The following is a 24000-nucleotide window of genomic DNA, read 5'->3' on the forward strand; positions in this document are numbered from 1 at the left end:
TCAAGCCCAGAATATTTCATTAAGCTGTCTCTGTTGCAATCGGAGTTTTCTGGTAAAAAATATTTTGTGTAAGCACGTTGGAAAAAGTTTTAGACATTCAAACAATAGAATCTGTCCCTATGGATGTTTATAGGCAATCCAGAAACCTGTAGGAAAGATACACGGGCCATCTGTTGTAAATTCAGAGGAAGAAATGCAGCTCACTCTGCAATACAAATTACCTTCACAAAGCAACAGATCTCTCAACACAGTAGTATGAAAATAAATACAAGTCTTGGGTGACCTTTCCCACTTGGCGGACTTCAGTTTCCCATATGACAACTGAGCATAATGAGTTTCAATTCAATGTCTTAAGTATTTCCCTTTCTATCCTGCCTATGACAGTCTTCAATGACTACTTTTGAGTCCGTGCTATGGGCCCCATACAGCTTTGTTCATTATATGTACGGATATAATTTCAAACATAAAAACAATTATGACATGCACACACTGATAATGTTCATGAAAAGAAAATACTTGATGCCTGGTGAAAAAAAAAAAGGGTGTGCAAATCCAGCATATGAAGTGCACTGAAACTCACTGTCTTAAAGAGACAGCATTTTATGTAGCTCTCATTGACACTCTTTGCTCCGAAATCGCCAGCAAACGGAATAATAAAACTATTAAATGTCAGGATGTGGTGCAGTGGCTTAATTTATAGTATGCTAGCATACTTGCACAGCGTAATGTCCATTTTTTGTAAGCCTTGCTGCTTTTTACACTAATTCACACCTTTTAAAAGGTGCAGCTTTGTTACATCCCAATGAAATCAGGAATTCTTTTTACATTTCATTAATTCAGCCACAAAAATTACTACAGAAGTAATAAATAGCAGCTCCGCCAATATATTCAAGGAACATAACAGGGGAAGAACTCCCTGCCTCACTCCGCTCAGCCCCCACAGCCACTGAAAGGTGGGGCTGAACTTCAATCTGCAAGTCTATCAAACCTCCATTCTGCCAACTTCAAACATCCAGTGACAAACCTGAGTAAATATCTGCCTCAAAGTACTCTGTAAAATTGACAAAAATTGTATCTAACCTGAACCATTTCAATTTGTGCCACCCCTCAGGACCAGTGGTGCTGGCAACACACCAGAGGTTTATTTAAGCCACTTCCTTCCAAATCATTCACCAACAGGTCACTCGACTGCCCTAGAAATGCTCTTTAAGTGCAAATGCTTTATCACTTCTCCACTACTCAATTGCAGTACAGCTGGACAATTAAATATTTAATACAAAAGCCCTCAATATTTACTCAGGGACAAATAGCATTCTTTGGCACCTTCCCTGAATTTGAAAAGAACCTTTCCCACCGTACCTATACATTAACATTTAATATGACAAAGATGTATTTAAAGTTATTTGGAGCTCATTAATAACAATATCACAATGATTTAATGTCTTGTCAGTGACTGCTGCACATTAGTCTTATTGCTATATCCAAGAAATGATTAAAATAATCATGTTGCTTGCCTTAATCAAGTAATAAGGAAAATACACTTGACTATTCAGGAAAATCTTGAAGAACTTTGAAACAAAATGTAGAAAGTGTAACTTCATCATCATAGCACATTTATAGTCAAACGTAACATCTAAAATACTTTAAATACTTATTTAATAATCAAACTTTCATATAAATTTGGTGATGTCATGGCTAGTAATTACTATTTTGAGATTCCTACTGATTGTGATGAGTGTCCACTGATGACAGTATTCTAGAAAATTGGACTCTACCATTCTACAAGCTAAGGTGAGAATAGTCAAATATTCAGATGAAAGACCTTCCAGGGGAGAGAGAAAACAACAACAAAAAAGCCTGGAGAAACACAGAAGCACAATTTGTTCATCATGCTCCTAACACATCACTGAGCCTACACAGACCAAGCAATTTCTGATCGAGTTCAACTTTCCTTTCAGATGCAGAAAACCAAAAGCGACAGTCTAGAGCCCGGACCTTAGCTCAGAGTTCTTCATCGCGTCTGGACTCTCAAGAGTTATCCGGTTTTAGTTTCCAGAGTCCTTTTCTACTGAATTTGCAGTTGCCAGAGTAATCAACATATCACTGAATTTCATCAGTGACTTTCTAACTGCATTCCTATGTGTCCAGTACTGTACCAGATGACAAATTCCACCATAACCAAGGTAATCTCCACCACATAAAGCTTTAATGTCACAGATGGAAGCTGTTAGTGACAGAATTCTTTGCCAAGGGGCAAACTAACTTCAAAAATGTTGCTTATGCAACTAACACAAGCAGTCAAGAATCCATGATATTTGTACCCAGAATCAGAGGACGGAGGAGCCATTTCACCACCCTGAAACACGTTTCTGAGGATGAGTACCTGAACCTTCACTGGCTTCTGTAAAATAAATTTTAAGAATAAATCCTGGAAGCAACACTTTTAAATTCTAAAACAATAATCCTACACATTAGAAAAAACAACATTATCTATTTTTCCCACGTATATTTTAATAATTGACATAGTCTAAATGAACAAAGATGATACAAACACACTTGCAACTTTAAGGAATCCTTGACCTTTTCGTTTAAAGGATAAAACTCTCAAATCTCTCAGTTTTTGCTGTCTACACGTGTTCAGGTGACATTTCCCATTTTGGTACTTTAGCCACCATGCTAAGGGTCTGATCTGCCTCTAGAACAGCAGCCAGGACACAATCACAGCCCGAACTACCAAATCACTGCCGAGAACTTCGAAGACATCTTTTCAGCTCAAGAATCTTCTCTGAATTCAACCTTCACAACATCAAAGACGACATTAATTTTAACATAAAAGAAACGTCAAACAGCATTAGTGAATCCATCATCATCATCAAGCAATGTATTACCCTCACTCAATGTCAGGTTGTTTTGAGGTAAGGAACCCTGTTTGAGATTACTGAGATGGAGCTGCGACAGACTAATAAGGGACTTAAGGAACACTTGAAGGTTGCCCTAGGTCCTCTCCAGCAGCTCTTGTGGTTGCTTCTCCCCAGCATGAACTCTGTATTCAAGAAGAAACTGGACAACACCCTTGGACACATGGTGTGAACTGTGGGGTTGTCCTGTGCAGGGACAGGAGTTGAACTCAATGATCCTTGTGGGTCCCGTCCAACTCAGGACCTTTTATAATTTTATGAACACCTGAGGAGCCAAGAAAAGCAGGTGTGACAGCAGCCAGACACGGCCAGAAGAAACCACGGCGGCAGCAGCTCCCCTCCAAAGCCCCAGGAGAAGGATGTGCTCCCATACGTGCTCCTGCAGGTGTCCAGCATGGTGGTCACCCAAGACACCACCACCAGTACTGAGCCCCAACTCCTCATGCTCAACTGCTCTTCTTGGCTATGCTACCTCTGTTTTTGTTTCTACTATTTACTACATTATTTCAAACAAGAACAACCTTGAAACAATTGTTAATAAAAGCAAACAGCTTAAATCTGATCAAGCGACACGATCTATGCTAAACACATTGACCGTATTGCCCTCAGTGGGCACGGGGTGATGGGACACGAGACAAGAGTTCCTGAGTCAGAGCTGTGGGTTCACCTGTCCTTAGTTACTGCTTCATAAGCAAAGTAGGGTTTGGTTCATTTGTTTTCAGCTTGGGTGGGTTATTTTTCTGTTTGGGGGCTTGGTTTGGGGTTTGTTTTTGGTTGGCTGGTTGGGTTGTTTGATATGGTTTTGTTTACACATACAAACTAGAAAACTTGCTTATAATTACAGCTTAATGACTGTATAGAAATAAGAAATGATTGCCTTATAAGCCAACATATTGTTTATACTGGTATTTGATTAACCTTTTCTTCCCCTTTCCCCTCTTAACATGCGGAAACTACAGCAAGAAAAACATTGACTTTAATAAGTGTTAACATTTACACAGGGATTTCTGGCTTCTGCCTATGACCACCTGCCTTGCTGGATTTGAAGACCAATCTTCTACACCGCTGAGTAGCTCTCATTTTCTTCTATATAATCAAAGAACATCATTTAATCTCCAAAGTCCTATCATACAACCATTGTTGCTTCTTATTGAAGAAAGCAAGGCCGAACAAATATTCCCAATACTTGGTGGAGAGGTTTCCAATAATCCTGAGCTCCCCAAGGGAACTATTCTAGGGGTAGCTCACTAAAACACTGCGTCGCCCACACCAATAAATCTCTTCCAGAAGATACTCCAGTTCTCAAGTTCAAAGTCACACGGATTTTTAAATTCTGTTTACTACCTCAAAGGGTTCCTCTAAACAATTTCATAACCAGCTTCAAAATCTGTTAAGGATCCAGATGGCATTTAGCCCATTCTGGACATTTACAGCAATTTTCCACTTAGCTTTAAACAGACTAACATTATCTGTTCCTACAACATACTCTGCAACTCTTGTTGCCAAGTACTTGTACGTGCAAATGCTTCTGTGGAGCTGAAATTTCTTTCCTGTAAATACGCTATACATTATTTAATAGTATATATTGATATCAAAGTACCTATATATAGTATCCTTATAAATATATTATTAACTCGCTGCTTTACAAGCACTGGCTTCAGTTCATTCTCATCTTTCCAGCTGCTGCTGTTCCAGCATTTCTGTGGTCAAACTCTAAACTGTACCAAGGAGCAACCAGAAAGGAGAAGACAGAGTGGAAGCCTCAGTAGACACGTGCTTGAGTCAGTCAGCCAACTCCTCACAGAGGGCAGTAAGTCTTTGTAGAACAAGAATCTACAAGACCAGACCCCAATTTTTGCATCTGAAACAATAGTCACACAGGGCAAATGATGACAAATTAAACTAAACACAGTAACAATTTGTATCTGTTAAGCAGAATATGCAAATTCAGTCGTACATAATGTTATCACAGCTCATTTGCTTTAGTTTCTTCAAATATTCAAGTTTTAATGGAATAATTAGTCAGAATTTTTGTCATATATATTCATATACATATATATATATATGTATATATATATATATACAGGCATGTATTTTGAGATGTTAAAGATGCATAGAAACAACCTTTTTGGGCTAATCTTCAGCTTGCCACAGTTGCCACTTATTATGAGAGCCGAGGCCGTGGCTGCCTGTGCCAGGTCAGTTCAAAGGGCAAAGCTCCTCCATGGAGCACCGATGCATCACATCAGACACTCGTCACACCGGCAGCAAGCCCAACACAGAACACTAATAATTACTTTTCAGCAAACACAGACTATTGAGACACAAAAGAGCTAAGGAAGCGAGAGACGCTCTGTTGAACACCACGCACCGAGGGCAGCCTGCCTTGCAGGATCCTGATCTGTTCGCTACCCAGAGCATCCCTCGCCGCGCTGGAATTGCTCCAAGTGTATTCCGCACATCAGACAGAGTATTGCGTTTTTTTCCTAATCAGAAAAACAGAAATATGTCCTCCTTGTTGTTTCCAGAGAACAGAATTTCAGAGTCATTCTGATAAGCAAAAAATACAGCATACTGTCAGAAAATGTATTTCTTTGATTTCCTTGCTTGCCCACTCTGTGAAGCCAGCTGCATTTTTGAAAATGGAACTACTACTGAAAAAACCCTTTCAAGGCTAGCCAGATGAAACACCTTTCTAATGTAAAAACATTTCCCTCATAGCAACAATAAACTTCAGACCAGCCTAACTGGGGCAATTTCAAAGTAAGCAGGAGAATACCACAGTTGAAGACCCACAGACAGCAAGAGGGGGAAAAAAAGAGCATAAAAGCCCATTCCTATTTTCTTTTGATTTGCTACCAGTGATCCTTGTAGTTTCATCTGCCTCAGGAAAACAGATTTAATGTGATATTACTTATAAAGCATACTTCAGTTTGAAACAATTATAAAAGTCTGAACTTTGTTCCATTTTAAAAGTGGATGTTTAAGGGATTTTTTCCCTTTTTACTAATAAGCTGAAATGTTTGGCACCTTCAAACTAGCAGTGCTTTCTTATTCACTGAGACTATTGAACAGTTACATAACATATATATGAGCTAATTTTAAACGCAGGGAGGGTATACACACAGAGGTCTTCTGTTCGCAGGAACACCATTACGGGAGAAAGCAGATCTGATGGAGTATGAGGCACAAAAATAAGTACCGCACATCAGAGGACTCAGTCACTCCCAAGTGCTTTTTAATACTAACACACAGAGTTCATTCCCATCACGATGCACTTGTTATTCGCCATTCAGTACCGCAAAGGATTTGAGTGTTTCCAATCTGTGGGGTAGACAGGACATGGCATGGGATGAAGGCTTTCCATACCTTCAAAAGAAAATCAATTTTCTATTAAACTTCTGAAGAGATCTTAAAGGTCCATTTGGTCTTATTTTCAATTATTTTGCAGAGGTGTCAAAGGCCTTTGCAAACATACCATTTTTTTTTAAACCTCCATTAACACGTTTATCTCCATCCGAGAGACATCAGGGTGCGCGATTTTCCATCTCTCAGTACTTCCAGATACTAGGGAAGCTGAACAACTCTGAATGTGGTGTCGGATACCAGGGCCTTAAAGAACTCAGGTTTACCACAGGAAGAAAATGACTTGGAGGGGAGGGATGGAGGAGAAAGACTCCAGCACAACAAATATTTCTACATTGTAAATGTAAAATTATTTGCCCAAGCCCATGCTGCAAACCAATAATACCAGTCTTGGCTCCTGAACTCTTGAGCTCCTGTGCTCAACCTTTTTAGGCCACATTAACTCAGTTTACAACTAGAAAAGGCTGCCTTGAAGTGCTGCAAAATTGAATCAATCACTGATTGACTAGTAAGAGGGTTCAGATTTATAGTGTGCCTGAACTGACCTGAAGTAAGTGACAGCTCTGACTAAGAGAGAGGATCAGCCAAGCCAAAGATTAAACCCTGTTTCAACAGGAACAGCCTACCAGATACTTCCACAAAGCGAGCAGATCTTTTAAAAGCTGAGGCTGTGATGCTATGAATTACTGAAGAAAAAAATAATATCCAAAACGCAGAATATCAAATAATAATATTAAAAGCTGGGAGCAGACTCTACTCAAGCATTTTTATTGTTGCTTAATTTCTTTAACACAACACTCATGTTACAAACGCTTTCTGCTTTTCTCTTCATTTTTCTTTTCCAAACTTTCCAGCATCTTAAACTTATTTTCTTAGTACTGCTCTATGACTAACAAATGAGAATTGAAGTCTTCCATAAAACCACACAAATTATTCTATAAAAATGCAAAAAAAAAAAAAGCCTAAAAAAAATAAAAACAATAACATCTTCTCACAGTCGTTCTTAGTTCAACCAATTCAACCTTTACTTCATGCAAGAAAATTCCACCTGGAGAAGTCTGAATACTCCCCTTCTGCACCGATGGAATCTACAGGGAGATACACCTGGTATAATGCATTACTGTAGCACATCTATCTGGGGTTGACTTTAATAAGCTACCTGGAGTCCAAGAAAACACGTGCTCAAGTGCAAGAGCTTTTTTGCTGAACTATCACGTAAAGCAAATCCAGATTAAAAACAAACAAAAAAAAACCCACCACACAATGAAAATCAAGATCATGAATTTACAAAGTAATCATAATACAGAAGCCAGAAATGAGTATCTTTCATTCCAGTAGAATAAGCAAGTACATATTTTATAAACATTTCTAAATCTACTACAGTTTCACTCATTACTATCAATTATGACTTGGAAGGGAAACTGAAGTTTATTTTCTAGAGTGCCTTTTCTTGACCTCAGAGTGGCTCACAAACGTGGCTTTATTAGAAGAAATTTGGGTTTAACCTCACATTAGATAAAACCTTTCTCTATTTCTCTCTGTACAGAAATATTTGCACAATTTTCCTATAAAGACAAAAAGAGCATGGTCAAATAATAATAGTGCTGTCCCAGCAAAAATAAGAAATTCATTATGAAGTGCAAAGACCTCTTGTGGCACTTGGTGCTTAAACCCAGAAGGATTTTTTCATTTATTAACACCCTGTTCTTGTGCAACAGCATACTAATGAAGTTAATCTAAAGGCTAAATTTCAATTATGAATCACAGAACCACATCTCTGCTCCCTGATTGCTCAGATAATCCCAATCAAGCCTTCTCCTGTACCAAAGCACAATGGTTGACTGCAGATAAAAGTTCCCGAAACATCAAAAATATGCAGTCCAGAAGGTAAAATCCGACAAACACCTGTTTTCACATCCATTCAATAACTCTGTGGCAAAGTAATGATTTCTAATAACTTGACAGACTGCTCGCTCACTTAAAATATGCTGCACAGGTTTGAACAATAAAAGGAACAGCAAATGTTTAAACCTCCCAGGCTTGCAGCCAAGACAAAGTCTTCAGCCGGAGTGAAAAAGGGATTCTATTTGCTAAAATAATTTAGGAGAAAATGTTTTCCTCTCAAGCACCTACAATGCATTTGTCCTGGAACAAAACCTGAGAGAACCGCCAAGGGAAAACCAAAACGCGCAAGAGACAGAGCATCACCTGGCAATTAATATGGGCGATGACAGACCGAGATGTGGTGTTTCATGATGTGTCAACGCAGCTCAAATGAGGAGCTGAAGCCACAGAACTGGAAAAAAAAACCCACAAAATATGAGTAAAAACAACAACCTGGGTCATTTGCTTCCCATTGCGTCTGCAAACACAAGAATGATGAACGCTCACAGAACGCCGAACCTTGCTGCTACCACATCTGACACACAGACGTGAAGGAAATGGTGCATCTGCTTTTTAACAAGACAATAAGGAGAAGATAAAGAGCCTTTTCTTTTCAGCAGAGAGGCCAAGGTATAGATGTACCGCTCGTTTTGGACGGAGTCATGAGTTTCAACTGGTTGTAAACCTGGGTCAAAGAAGCCAAAGCCTTGCAAATGATCTCTCCCAAGTGTCTCCACCAGCCAGGACATTTCCAGATAATATGACATCTTCAGGGTCAATTCCTCCACTTCTCATGGAGAACACAAGACCTATGGGGAGAGGCTGAGGGAGCTGGGCTTGTTTAGTCTGGAGAAGAGGAGGCTTAGAGGTGAGCTCAGCACTCTCTAGAACTACCTGAAGGGCAGTTCTAGCCAGGTGGGGATTGGTCTCTTCTCCCAGGCAGTCAGCAATAGGACAAGGGGCCATGGGCTTCAACTCTGCCAGGGGAAATTTAGGCTGGAGATTAGAAAGCAATTCTTTGCAGAGAGAGTGGTCAGGCATTGGAATGGCTGCCCAGGGAGGTGCTGGACTCACTGTCCCTGGAGGTTTTTAAACTGAGATTGGACATGGCACTCAGTGCCATGATCTAGTCAATGGACTGGAGTTGGACCAAGGGTTGGACTTGATGATCTCTGAGGTCTTTTCCCACCCAGTCGATTCTGTGATTCTGAGAAGGAAATCCAGGAAGAGTAAATGCACCATAACCAACCACTAACTGACCTTCTCCGGGAATAAAGCCTTTGGAGGAGGGTTTCTTCCAAACCAAAGACAAGACAGTGATTAATTTCTGCTTTACACACATCCATCAGTTCAAGCTCCCAGATAAAGAGAGAAGCCTCCCAGGACTTGCTGCCATCCCAAAGCATTCAAACACAGGTCAGCTATATTCGACTACTTTTTAATTGAACAGTAAAAATTCCCTCCTCCCACCCCTCTTTCCAGTTAGACAAAGGCAAACATAGACATCGATGGCTTCACAGCAGCCACTGCAAAACTAAAGGGTTCTACTGTCCTAAAAAAATATTAATTCCCTCAATCATTCAAATCTAGTTCTTCAGGATATAAGCACAAATAGTGCAATTTTTCTACCTCCAGCCCCAGTTTACCAGTAGCCCTTTTCACTGCCTTTATCCTTCATGCACAATCACATCAGTACCCTGAGGATCCTCAAACTTTTTAATAAAATTAAGGAAAAAAGCACCACAAAGAACCAAGTCCTGAAAAATAACTGATCATAATTTTTTTTAATTATATTTTTTCCAGATTGCCAATATATTAATAATGTTATCTGATTTGGCAATATTGACTGCTACAACACTGATACATATATGCAAAACCATTTGGCAATTACATCCTTCCAAAGCACAAAATTGTCATCGGCAAACACCAAAATGGGCACTTAGCTTTTGTGTGTGACTGAATGCTACGGAAGTTTTTTGCCGTGCTTTAAATAAGTCCTTAAATAAGCTGTTTCTCAGCAACATGCTCCTATTTGTCAGACTGAGCAACAGGCACACACGTATATGCCTAGGAATATGCTTGGTGGAAGCAGCGCAGTTGTCTTTCATAGTTTTTACCGGAATACATCTTAATTGAGTAGCAGCATTACACCACAAATGAGCCAGAAAAAAGGCCAACAATAATGACAGACCGCTGGAAATAATCTGTTGTCTTCTGGGTAAACTGTTCAATCCTAAAACTTATTATCTGCAAAAGCACCTTTTGAATCACTTTTGTTTTGCCCTGTGGAATACCTTAATGTTTCTATTGGTAATAAAATTTCTGGCTTGCAATACCGCTGTCGTCTATAGACTGCAAGAGAAGGGAAAAGATGAAAACAGGGAAACGCAGAACCGCTGTTATTATTAAACCTTTAAGTTACAAAGTTAATTCCAGCTAAACATTTTTATCTGTTGCACTGTTTATATGAAGCAAATTCTTTTTTTCCAGCGAGGAAATCTAATTGTTGCACTTGAGTGTCGAACAACTCCATGGTCATCTGTATCTGCGCCGACTGTACTCCAGCTCCCAGTAACCTGTTCACAGCACATCCCCAGCTGGGGAGTGTAATTAGGGTGCAAACTGCCATACAAGCCCCTCGCCAGACTGATGAAGGAGACCTCTTACAAGGTGATCCAGAAGGCAGCGGTGAGACCATTAATCATTTACCCGTCGAGGAGAATACAAAAAGCTCTGCCACTGAGAGCATTACACCGGAAAAATATCTTGACAAAACTAACACCTGAAAAAGCAGTGAAGTTTTTTACATTAGTCATTGTATTATTTTTACAAGTTCTAGGTAAGCTCACGCAAGAGATATTCAGATTTCAGGCAGAATTTGTCATTCGTACTTTGCTACTCCTTTTAAAAGCTTGATGACGATCAGCTCAGAGGTTTTTCAGCTCTGCTAGCAGCACCCCCAGACAGCAAACAAATGTAATAGTAATCTACGGAGCAAACTTAAATACACTGCCTGGCTGCCACTATTTCAACCTGCAGTGATTTATTTGTGGGGATCTGAATCCACAGAAAATGCAAGTATTTTCTGTAATGTGTAATTGAGGATATTGTTAATACCAAAGGCAGCTTACAGTGAGAACACCAAATCTTCAACATCTGCCTAATGGGGTCTTCACTGTCCATCCTGAGCACGTTAAGTCTTGACGCTGCCAAACATCAGCTAAACTTTTTAAAATATGGTTGCTATCACGAAATACATCAAGTGTTTAAAGTTGAGTTCAAGCTTAAGTGTTTCCCTTCTTCATTCTTACTCAGTCCAATAAGCAAGCCCACACTGTCCTTACAGAACTCATGAAGCTACTAAGAGATAAAAATGCAAAAATCAGGATTATTTACGTAGTCTAAGAGTGTATTGCTAGAGTTTTAAGTATTTTTCTTTTGAAACAGGTTTTTAACGTTCTTTTGTATGCAACCTCATGTTTTACTCACCACACCCCGTCCAAGATTATCAGCATCAAAAGGTTCTTACCTATATCTATCAGCTTCACATACATTTCACCTGAGCCCAGCCCAAGGGGAGGAGGAGTGTTCCCTGCCTTCCTTCCTCAAATTACCTGGAATTCCGTAGAATTGCTTAGGAGACGCCTACTGCTTCAAAATCAAACACAATCTATGCTATACAACTGTCTACCAGACTAAGAGAAAATACATTTTCCTGGAGAATTTGCAATAGGGAGGAAACTTAGAGCAAATACATCATCACTACATAGTCCAACAGGATTTGCTGACAAACAACTAGCCCAGGGAAGGCAAGCTCCTAGGAACCCAGCTTACATAGCAGCCAGCAGGCAAGTACTTTCTTGTTTTGTTTAACTGAAAAAGCCAAGTCTAAATCATTCTCCGCAGATCATCAGCGAGTGCATCTGAAATCAAGAGAAGAAAAATAAACCTGCAACCTGTGGCTATGAAGTTAAACCAATTAAAATACTTACAAAACATTCTCGTTTGCAAATTATGATACTTCCCCACAACTCTCCTCATTCCCCAGAGACAAGAGGAATTTTTCCAAAGGACCCAGCGAGGCTTCTTTTGCAACCATCACACAACAAAGCTTTTTGTTTCTGCAACACTGGGAAACTTCTGATTTCCAAAACCCTTGTGTGCATGAATAAGCACGCAGGTAATCTTCTGAATATGCTAGGGAGTGAAGGAAAGCAGAAATAGCTTCATTATCATTATACAGAATCTTACCAGCAGCTGTGAAAATCAGAGTTTCTTAAAAATTATTGCCACAATGAAAAACCATAATCCATTTCAACAGCAAGCTCTATCATATATCACCGATTGCCTCAATATTTACATTTTTCCAATATAGCCTGAACTAACGATAAGAGCTCACAACATAGGAGGAGAATGAACAGGATAATTCACATACTCTAAGCCACCATATGTTTTTAATAGGAGGCAGTAACATTAAAACATCACCCAAGAGAACGGAGCATCACTTGCAAACACAAAGATGCAAACTGGAGATGACAAAGATGGAAAATCAAGTGTGGCATCATTTGCTGAAAGGCTGTGACCATGATCTAGCAGAGACTTTTTTAAAGATTTTAAAATTAAAAGAAAAATCTTCTCCAAGCTGGATGGTCCAAGGGAACCCAGTATACCCCGCAACATCTAATGCTGCTGTTAATATAGCTTGAAGTTCAATCCTGCACAATGGCAAGTATTAAATACTGCACACGACTGAAGTAATGCCACCATTCTTCAGATAGTTAACACCCAAGTCACTAGTATGTTGATCTGATTTTGGAGTAACAAGGGAAAAACAATATCTGCCCCTCACCTTTCTGAGTCTTGCTGTATCATCACTTACCAGCATTAACATTGCTCTCATCCTTGGGTGAGCCCTTAAAGACTCTGATCCTTTATATCCTTTAAAGGGAGCAATTAATGCTGCTATTCAAAGTTTCTGACCTTTACCTCTCAGTCCCAGTAGTGTTATTCAAATTTTTCCTTTCAAGCTTAGCAGAAAATAGCAACTATTTGTGCCTTCCCAAAGGCAGACATGCATTAATCCTAACCTCAAATTGGAGTCAGTTTTGGAAAAGTCATTCCCAATGTTTTCACCTCCAAATGTGCTCCTCTGCAGGATCAGATGCTTCCCAAATCCTGCCTGCCCTTCCAGATCACTTCAGCTTAGATGTTCTGCCCTCCAGAAGTATTTTGGCAAATCACTTTGAAAATGCTTTCATGGCTGCATAAAGTTGTGCATCCCATACTGCATTCCCCCTCATCTTCCTCTGCAAGACCGTGACTATTGCTATGACTATTTTCAGTGAAACCCCAGCAATAAGTTCCATTCTCTTTATTCCTTCTAACACCAAACCCCACTCAGCCTCCCTGCCCCTCTTCCTCCTCCACAAAATTATTTACTCAGCTTCCCTGTTGCCTCTTTCAGAATATTCCTTAAGGAGCATCCCAGAATCAAAACAATATACTTATTATTTGTTCTCTTCATCTAATTGGTGTTTTCAAACTGCCAAACACAGAGGCTGATACCTGGAAAGCCAAGAAAGCAGGGCATTTTCAGAACTGACACACAAAGGCATCTTGCACTTTGTTTTCAAAGTATGATGAATGCATGCTATCTTTTACAATGTGCCAAATACCTTGCACACCCCCGAAAACAAAATATATATATATAAATACATCATATGCCTCCAAATCTGCCTCGCAAAAAAAAAAAAAAAAAAAAGTCAAATCTGATAATTCTAGCCCATCAATACCTTTCTGCGTTAAACCCTTCCTGATGTGGAGATCATTACAGCTCATCTGGAAGACTGACAAGCTAATATTCCTCTAGACCAGAGAAAGGGTATTCCACTGCCAAAACTCTTGCGAACAGTCAGGGTAAAAGTCAGAGCCATTTAAAGAGAGCGCGAGCGGGGCTCAGCTAAGTGCTGCGAAGGGAAGAGGCAATCAACTTGACAGTAAATGTAATTAGTGTTATACTTCCTGCCAAAATTAGACATGATATAAGCAGATATATCAAACAAATTTGACATGATATATTACCACTGATGTGCCTAAATATATAAAATGGGGGGGGGAAGGGAAGGCTTGGCAAGGGTAGAAATAGGGGTTTTTATCTTTTAAGGCAAAAAAAAAATCTTGACATGTCTCCATCATTTCTGTCTCCATCTTGTTTGTTCATTAAAGTTTCTTCTGTCCCTTCTAGTTCCTATTTCCATCACGGTCAGAGTGACACAAAACATCCTCTTTTTGTCGCAGCTCACTAAAATCGAAGCTGCATCATGTATCTTTTTCATGTCTTTTCTTCCCTCCTTGTCACTCAGAGGCTTCAATCTATTTGCTTTCTGAACACATTTGCCATCTGAACCTGTTTCTCGACACCAGCTCGCTTGTTTGCCTCTTTCTCGCTTGCGCTCACCGAAACTCCTTCCCATCATATTGTGCCTCCAAACTGCCACCAGCTCCCGGCTGTCACTCACCCATCTCCTTTTCCTCAGTCCCAATACCCAATTTCCATCATCTTTGCAAATTTCCTACTACGAGCAATTTTCTATTATTTTAAATACATTCTACTGTTTGCCTTCCCACTAACCACACATTTATCTCGCTGCTCCCTGCCAACTTGTTAAGCTTCTCTATATCTACCGGCTCTTCCACCAGGTCAGCTACAGTGCCATGCACTGTCCCCATTGCACTTTTCTTGATGATTTCAGTACACGGAGCAAACACCTGAGATTCATTTCACATCTCACTGTGTTTAGCGAAACAAGACAAAATAATAAGATACTGCAGCGACCTCTACAAATAAATCCCTCCCTACCAAACTCCAGCCTCAAGTTCTGCAGATACAAAAACCAAATCAGAGCACCATCTAGAACTGAGAAGTGTTAACAAAAGCCTCAGAAAACAACTTAATTGAGAGCTACTCTTTCAAATGTATGGTTCTAATTCCTAACCTAGATACTGGAGAAGAAGAAGAATCATTCCCAGCTCAACAGCAAAGCAAAAGTAACCGGAAGATGGGAATTCTCAATGCTCCCAGAGTCGGACCTGGAGATTAACACACTTTTCTGTTCAATGGAAAAATATATATACAATATATATACAATATATACAACACCTTCCCAAAAGAAAAAATAATTGAACTAGAACAGAATGGTTATTTTCTTGCTTGCTCTTGCTAGAAAGCAATGCTAAAGCTTTCACTGAGAGGCAGCCAAGTTGTACTCCAAGTTCCATTATTATTTTAACTATTTGCTTATCTTTTTTCCAATTTCCATTTTGAAGTTTTACTTAAAAATATTATAACGAAATCCTGCAACGTTTAGACAAAAGTTAGCAAGTTCCCAAGTCATTATACCTGTAAAAGGGTGACCTTCCCCTAATAATACGCTGCCCATGGACCAAGCTGCGTCCTCCTCATAGGGAAGGCCTGAGCTGCCCTGTTTTGTGCAGCACCTGAACTTGCCACTAAAGTACTTGAGGTGGAAAAAATGTAGGCCAAGCACAGGTATTTATGACTTTTTTTTTTTTGATGGGAAGTTTAAAAATTACTTTGCCCCAAAAAATAAGTCTTTAACTGGACTTGTCTTTGCTGTTCCAGCAAACACGGAGCATATTGCGGTTCATCTCCTGACAAATTACTCTCCAGGAGAATACAAATCATCCGTGCTGAGCTTCAGAACGGCTCTGGAAGGAAGCTCTGTATCAACACACCGGAGACAATAAGACGGCAACAAAACAGGCTCCATCCCAGCGGAAAGCCTCCCTCGCTCATAAACAGGAGTTTTAATCCCATTCATTAACAGCTGAATTGTGCTCACCTTTACTGGGATACATCCTCAGGTCGCTCTTCCATCCATTACATTTTTTGCTATGGGCGTATCCTCTCTTTTATTAACAACTGTAATATAATTGAACACGCATTCCTACACAGGACAGGTTATTCTCCTGACTGTTTCAAAACATTTCACAAGATGGAGCACAGCTGAATTTTTAAATAGCAAAACAAGACAAAAAAACAAGAAATTCTACTGTGTTTCTGTTGGGATGGCTTTGCAAAACACAGATTAGATCTATTGTCAAGGCTCCCACCACTCAAGTTTCTCTTTCATGAATATCACATGCTAAAAACTGATGCTACATAAATTGTACATCATCACTGGATATAGTTGCGATCACAGAGTCTGCTGCTCTCACCACTACTAAAGCTGTATAGCGTATTTAATACAGATAGCTGAAATTAACTACAGAATCTTAAATATTTGCAGCCTACAGCTTTCTAAGTATCTTGGAAGGCAAATGTTAGTGCCCAGGAGTCATTACCCCTGTACTGCAGCAGCCTCAGCCTCACTGCTCTGCTCTCCACTACAATGCAATGAAAACCCAGCAACTCAGTAATAATGGGTGCCTAAGCAAAGAAAAAAACTTATATCTAGAGACAGAATATCACTTTACTGTTATGTATGTACAAAAAAATATACAATATATTTATTTTAATATATTTATATATCCTACAAACTCTACTATGGCGAGTTCCGCCCTCCGCAGCCTCCTGTTGGAAATACAGCAGACACAAACCCACGCTGTTCTCACCACGCCAATATAAATTACAAGCCACTGTGGGAGATGGGTCAGAAATGGCCATAATTACACCTAACAGCTGAAGGGATGGTTTAATCTGATCTCTCCTTTGGAAGGCTAAACCAGTCTGAAGGAGCCAAGGGGCACATAGCACTGTTCTGTCCATTGTGGACAGCCTGAAGACAGACAAGGAGTCGCCCCTCACCCTGAGCAAGGCTGGGACCAGGAGCTGGCCACATTAATTTTACACCATCACCAACCTTTCAAAAATACCCAGTAACCATTACCAGAAAATCCCTTTTCTGTAGAAACATTCACACTTTCTATCCCAGCAACTGATGCAGGAGGGTGACTATTTCTCTGTTTTCTAATAGTTTTTAAGTAGTTTTAAATGTTTGTTTCTTTGATAAAACCATTTGTTTTCTTTCTCTCCTCATTCATTCTGCCCTTTCAGGTCACGTCACCTCAGCTAAAACACTTTTCACACTTTACTGCACTGGAACTGCCTTTGTCACTGGGCACCCTGCATCACCCAGGGACATCGGAGCCGCTGCGGGAACCAGCAGATTCTCCCACCTGTTCTCCATCTCCGCCAGCATCATCCCAGCGCATGTATGGATACCATACATCACAAACACATCACCACAGAGAGCTGGTTTCCAGCCCTAAGCAAAGGGGACAGGGCTGGAACAGGCAGGCAAGGACAGGGAGGCACAATCCACCGGATAAGATGAAGACGGCTTAGGCAGGCAAAATGTATTACATAGTTAATACAGTTTTTAGTTTGCTTTCTCCGTAGTCCCTGAATCTCCTCCCTCACCCATTTCATATACTTTCTCAAAATAGCTGCTTGCTATGTAAGTGCAGGTAAAAAGAAAAGGGGGCAAACCAACCTCCTTTAAAAGTAGCTACATTATTGTCAGACCCAAACGATAAGCATTAGCTACATGGCACTCAACAGAAACGAGAGAGAAGCAATCGAAAAGCTTTTCCAAAAAAATTAGCAGAAAATGTTGTTTCAGCCAGAATAAAAGTTAACAAATAAAAATTATAATAGAAAGGAAGCGCAACTAAAAGCATTCCCAGGAAAAATGATGCAGTGTGTCCTTAATACTCAAGTGTTCCATCTAAATGCAGCAGAAGTACAAAGGAATGCCTAAAGATGAGTCAATAAGAAGGTATTCGAAGCAGAAATGGCATTACCAGCACGTTTATGGTAAGCTCGCTGGTCCAAAGCACAGTATTTCTTGGTTCTTGTGTTCAAAACGAGACTGCAGCCACGGAGCACTCGTGCTCGGACACAGAAGGGAGGCAGGAGTGTTCATCAGTGGCTGAGGCTGGACCTCTGCAGACTCGCAGAGCGAGCACAGAAACCTGCCTTCCTTGCTGAGTTCCGGGTTTTAAACGACCCACGCAACTTTTTTACCGTCTGCGGTGCTTCATCTGGTTTCCCTACCGAAGTACCCGCTTCATCCCCATTCTGGAAGCAGCCTGGGATGTGGTGGGATTCACGGCTTGCAGCAGTAGCACCAAAGGGTTCAGCATCCATCGGCACCGTCCTGGCCTCGCCTGGCAGTCACACCTCCATTGCACAGCACACCCTCCCGCCTGCTTCACTTTACATGATCTTGGGGCAAAAAAACAGAAAAGGCACCTTTACCAACATCTGAAATGCTATCTCAGTAATAAACTAAGCTTTTTGAAGCTCAGGCAAGGAGCTGGAGTGAAGCGTGGGCAAAACCTCATGGCACAGGAGCACCCAGAACACACCGAGCAACACACCATGGTGGCACAAAGTTTTCTGGCCAGAAGTCTGATTCTGTCATATCACAAAACTCAGTTATAATGAGGCAAAACAGCCCATCCATAGCACCTAAACATCGCTGGTTTGCAGGAAAACCACACAAGCCCTCACCATTAAACAATCCTGTGAAGTGCAGTCAGGACAAGTCAAAGTTTCATTTTCTATGTGTTAATAAACAACAAAGCAGCTATGTTTAGTGAAAACAATGTTTTTGTCTCACTACACTGAAACATAAACCCCTGAGATTCAAGAAAGTTCCTAACAATTGACAACCTGGACACGTCCTTTTGACTACACCTTGAGGCAGCCTGGTAGGATGGTTTCCCTCACCTACAAAATGCCCTGAGAAGTTCCCCAGAACCACCTTCACACCAGGCAGCTCCAGCAGACGGGTTTCTGCTTTCCCCCATCCAGCCCAGCGCAGCACACACCATTAACGCACAGCGGACACCTCTAAGGGAGAATGGAGAACTCACCTCCCCGAGCAGCAGCCTGGAGGCACTTCCACCACCTCTTCAATCTGCAACAGCACCCCCGTTGCTCAGCTTTCAGAATCTCTTTTGGTTAAGGTACGGGTGTGCAAGCAGCATTGCAGGGCAGGGAAGCAGAACAGACACAGGTATTCACAGTGTCGGTGCAGCACTGTCAACTCGGGATTTTATTTTTCATTTTTTCATCCCATTCTTTGCTCACCACCAGCGCAGCCACCCAAGCTTAGTTGCCTTGGACACCTGGATAGGACCACGAACATCACAGCGCGTCTTCCACCACGACCCCCCTGCCCACCTACCAACAGCAACAGAGAATCAAAACCTTCCAAAGCGCGACCACTACCTGGTTTTTCCACTCCCCCAAACCACTCGCGCTTCACTACCTTTGTGCTGCTATTGAGCAGCGAGCTTGGCACAGGGTATTGCAGCACCTGGCACATCTCACCTGCTCCAGCTTGGGCTCCTCACGTACTCTGCTCTGTTACCAGCCGCTGGGATAGTTGCTGCCATGCCCAAATACTAAAGGAGCAAGTGACTAAAACAGGCATGAGAACTCTGCTCACCTGTCTGAGGGCAAGACAAAATACTGGTTAGGGAAAAAAATCTATACATATGTTGAAGTGCAAGGAGACCCGTGGGAATCCCCACTTCTTCCTCGCAAACCCCAGAACTTTGTTGCCATCAAAGGCAGCTAAAAGCAGCAGCAGGAGTGTCTCCTACCAGAGCAGCGTGTCAGCAAACACGCGTCAGTGCGATCCTTATCTGTGAGGCTTTCGAGTGAATAGACGTCCCTAGAAAGCAGTCACTATAAATACAGTTTTCCTGAATATCATTACTGATCCAGAAGTAATGAAATAGCAGATAATATGGCCCCAGGGTACAAATCAACCACCTACCCTAATGCATACAGATGGAGCTCAACAGCTCTTCTGCTCTCCCATTACCAGAGTGAAATGGGATCTCTGAGACACCATCATGGCAAAGCAGAAGGGAAGCTTACTAATGAGTGGTGTTTATTTCTGATTCTTCAGAAAAGGCTTTAAATTCCGCAATCAGAGAAAAAAAAAAATCTCTATTTTTATGCATGAAGATGAGTAGATGCAGCTTCCCCTCACAGAACCAAGATAAAAAAGCAGAATGAACAATCTCCTGCTCTGCCTTGATTTTGCAGAAAAGCCTTTGCTGAGAACAGTGTCTAGCTGCTTTTTGTAATAATCAGCTATGAAACTTTACCCAGTCCCTCCAAAGAAAGCAGCAAAACTGCCGTGACTTACAGCAGGATCATGCTCCTCTTGTTGATGTTCACATCAGTTCAAGCAGTAACTTCCACAATGCTCTAAAACCGACTCGACAAATGCAGAAGGTACAGCAGGCACAGAATCTCCCCGCTTCCATGCTTAGGAAAATTTAGCCCTCGATACCAGGAGCTACTCCCTCACGATACCAGGAGCTACTCCCTCAACGACGTGACATTTTGCATTGCGAGCCGGTCACATCCCCGCACACCAGCCCTGCCAAGGCACAGCACTGCACACCCGACAGATCCACACCTGCCTGCTTGGAGAAGCATCTCTGTACTCAAGCATGTTACTTCAATGCCACCTCTCTCATATTCACCATGACATTACTTAAACTCCACTGAAATCTTTCGAGAAACTAAAGAGTTCAGCACTTTTTTCACCAGTTCGCTGAAAGTTTGAAGATTTTATGATGCACGCTGACACCCACACAAGGCACCTGCGTGACACAAGGCACAAGAAACGGCAGCTCTTGCAGTCACCACGTCCTCTCACGCACTTTCAGTGACACCTGGTTCTAACAGGTACGTGATCCCACTCACACAACAGACATCTCCCGCATGGCTTCTTTCAGAAATTACGTTCTCAGGAAATCAATTCTTTAAGCTGATTTTTTTGTTGTTGTTTTCATTAGAGGAATTAAACAACGTATTTCAATTATAGGAAAGAGCTGAAGGCAGCGGTCAGCGAGTACTTTTTATGACCCTCATCTATTCTTTTAAAAGGCTTCTCCAGAAACACTCAGACAGGCACATGAGTGGGAGGGAGGGAGTGGGGAGGAGGGAAGGAACATGTCCACAGCCAGTCCTCATTCATACCTTCATACAATAAAGTGCAAACTCCATAAGCTTTGACCTTGAATGAATTACACCACACAAAATAAATAAAACACCAAGCACTACAAATTAAGCAGAAACGTTCACAATACCGACTGGATAAGGAAGAAGCGTATTAGAGTTGCCTTACTTAAAATCTCTGATTGAAGAATCGATAGAGGGAAAAAGACAACTCGACCACATTTCGGTACTGTGACTGAGGGTGGGTGGGTGACAAAGTATGATTCTATAAGCCATCCCGCATGACAAAAAAGCACAAACCCCCGAAGAGGCAGCTCTGCCAGCAGAAGCTGCGCTACTTTCCAAAGCTCTCGGGCAGCTGGGAGTTCACAGCAGTTCCGTACCGAGCCGGAGCGGTTAATATCTATTCAAACTTCACCTGTTTCACGGAGAGGACGGCGCTCCGCGACCACCCGCCCGCACCCCCCGCGGGATCCGGGGCGTCCCGCAGGCGCCGGGTGCGAGCGGCCGGGGCTCCCCGCTGCGGGGCGAGCCGAGGAATCCCAGCCGGAGCGCTCCCAAAAACACACCGCAACTTCTCCCGCGCGTCGCGACCCGCCGGACCCGTGTCCCCCCCCACCCCCAGATCCCCAGACCCACCCGCTCCCCCGACACCGGGGCGGCCGCACCTCCACGCAGCCCGGGGCGCGACATCCAGCAGCGGTGGCGGGAGCTCTGCGGTGCCGGCGCCGCGGGCGAGCCCGGGCGGGCGGACGGGTGGCGGGGGCGGCGCCGGGCGCTCCGCGGGCGGGGTTCGCGCAGCGCGGCGGGGCCGCGGGCGGAGCGAAGATGAGGAGGAGGCGGCGGCGGCCGCGCTCCCGTCCCGGCACGGCCGCCAGCGCTCCCGACAGCTCCGCAAGGGCTCCGCTCCGGCGGCGGAACCGGCGCCGCCTGGCGCCCTCTGCCGGGCTGAGCGGGCGGCGCCGCCAAGGGGCGGAGGGACCAGCCGCCCCGCCCCAGGAGCCCGGCGGGAGAGCCGGGGTGCGGGTTCGGGGTGCGACTGAATGCGGAGAGAGTTCCCCCGGCCCGGCCGCCGCCGCGGTGCCGGCGCCCCCGCCCCCGTAACGGTCCCTCCGGCTGCACCTGCGAACCATTGGCGCCTGCAGCTCATCCATCTGCAGCTGCGAACCTCGTGGAGCTTTAACCAACCCCGGGAAGTTGTTTCTTCGGCTGTTAGATAAAGAGAGACGGAGTTTTCCACTTATCTTATTAAATACACAGTAGCTCTACAAAATTAGGCAATATGGGGTTTAATTTTATGTTTAACCCACCCTAAATTCCCAATATTGGGTTTTTCACTCAACCCCCTCATCCCTTTGGCTGTGCAGTGTTGAGGATACTTCCAGGGATCCATAACGAGATAGAATATCATAGAATCATGCCGGTTGGAAGACACCCTCAGGATCATCGAGTCCAGCCATAACTGCTCTCTAGCATTAAACCGTGTCCCTAAGAACCTCGTCTAAATGCCTTTTAAACCCCTCCAGAGATGGTGACTCCACCACTGCCTTGGGCAGCCTGTTCTAGGGCTTCACAACCCTTTCTGTGAAGAAATGTTTCCTAATATCCAATCTAAACCTTCCCTGGCGCAGCTTGAGATCATCACTAATACATTCTCTACCAGCTTTGCCCGAGGAACATTACTCCCATTGACTTTCAAAGTCATCTAAGTCATATTTTCAGGAATTTAATTAGTGTAAGAGATCACCAAACTGGCTGAAGCCCTTGATTAAGGAGGGAATATTTATCGATCGCAGGAAGAGGAGGCAGGGTGGGTACTGAATCCATCACTTTTTAAATACCTGCAGTGAATTATTTCAGTTTAGTTTATCTGCGCTGTTTAAAAATTCAACTAGGCATTATTCAGTGCAACCAATACTTTTTTATACAACCAGTCAGTAATTTTAGGTGTTATTCAGGACAAATTAATGCACATACCCAGCTTTGCAAGTACTAGGTGACTGTACACACAATGACATTACTACAACATTTATTCCAGCTTTCACACAGTTCTTATTTCTGCATTGTTAAAGCAGGTTCATCCTCACACTGTGCAGTGTGTGAAACTAATTACGACTACTGAGAATGAAAAATAACTCCACTGACATGAGCTGGTATAAATGAGTGACAATAGAGCCCTTTAATACATGACCTTTGCGCTAACACTATACCCCAGGGATAACCTATTCAGGCTCCGAAAATTAGCTCAGCAGATGTTTTCCATTCAACAAGAACAATGTCTATAATGTTTTAATGGATATAGTTGTGTCACTAGTGTTTCTCATTTTTCTTTGCAGAAATATTTAATATTGGGAAATCCTAATGCAAGGATTGTTCATATCACTGTAGCATCTACAGGCTCCAAATGAAAACAGGACTTTGTTGTGTTACATTGTGCATAACAAACAAGTGTTGCTGCCTCAGAGAGCTTACATCTTACAAAGGCAAGAAACAGCAGAGAAAAAATTATAGAATCATAGAATAGTTCAGGTTGGAAGGGACCTTCAAAGGTCATCTAGTCCAACCCCCCTGCTGCGAGCAGGGACATCTTCAGCAACCTTCAAATGAAGGCAGAGATGTGGTGATATTTATCACAAGCTGTAAAAAGCGGATCAGAAGTTGAAACACAAGTTTTCTGCCTCCAGGTTCAGTTCTGCCCATTTCTCTCATCAGTTATTAGGCATTGTCCTGGAAGTTTACTGGGGAAGGAAAGTCCACCAGAGATTGCATCCCAGCTAGTGAGGAATGCTCCAAACTAAGTTGTGTGAGAAAAGTTGTATT

The 24000-nt window shown here is 42.4% G+C and overlaps 1 protein-coding gene across 4 annotated transcripts in view; it reads right to left on the reverse strand.

Annotated features, from left to right (window-relative positions):
- THSD7B (thrombospondin type 1 domain containing 7B) overlaps window positions 1-21998 on the reverse strand; it is a 318202-nt gene extending 296204 nt beyond the window's left edge. The window contains exon 1 of one of the 4 annotated variants that reach the window (XM_065070332.1): window positions 21849-21998. The gene's annotated coding sequence lies outside the window, so the exon portion shown is untranslated. Of the gene's footprint in view, window positions 1-21819 lie in introns of all 4 variants that reach the window. The other 3 variants (XM_065070334.1, XM_065070331.1, XM_065070333.1) reach the window with 3 other exon arrangements.
- Window positions 21999-24000: the final 2002 nt, after the last annotated feature.

This window comes from Columba livia, chromosome 7, assembly GCF_036013475.1.
Source record: "Columba livia isolate bColLiv1 breed racing homer chromosome 7, bColLiv1.pat.W.v2, whole genome shotgun sequence".
NCBI classification, from domain to species: domain Eukaryota; kingdom Metazoa; phylum Chordata; class Aves; order Columbiformes; family Columbidae; genus Columba; species Columba livia.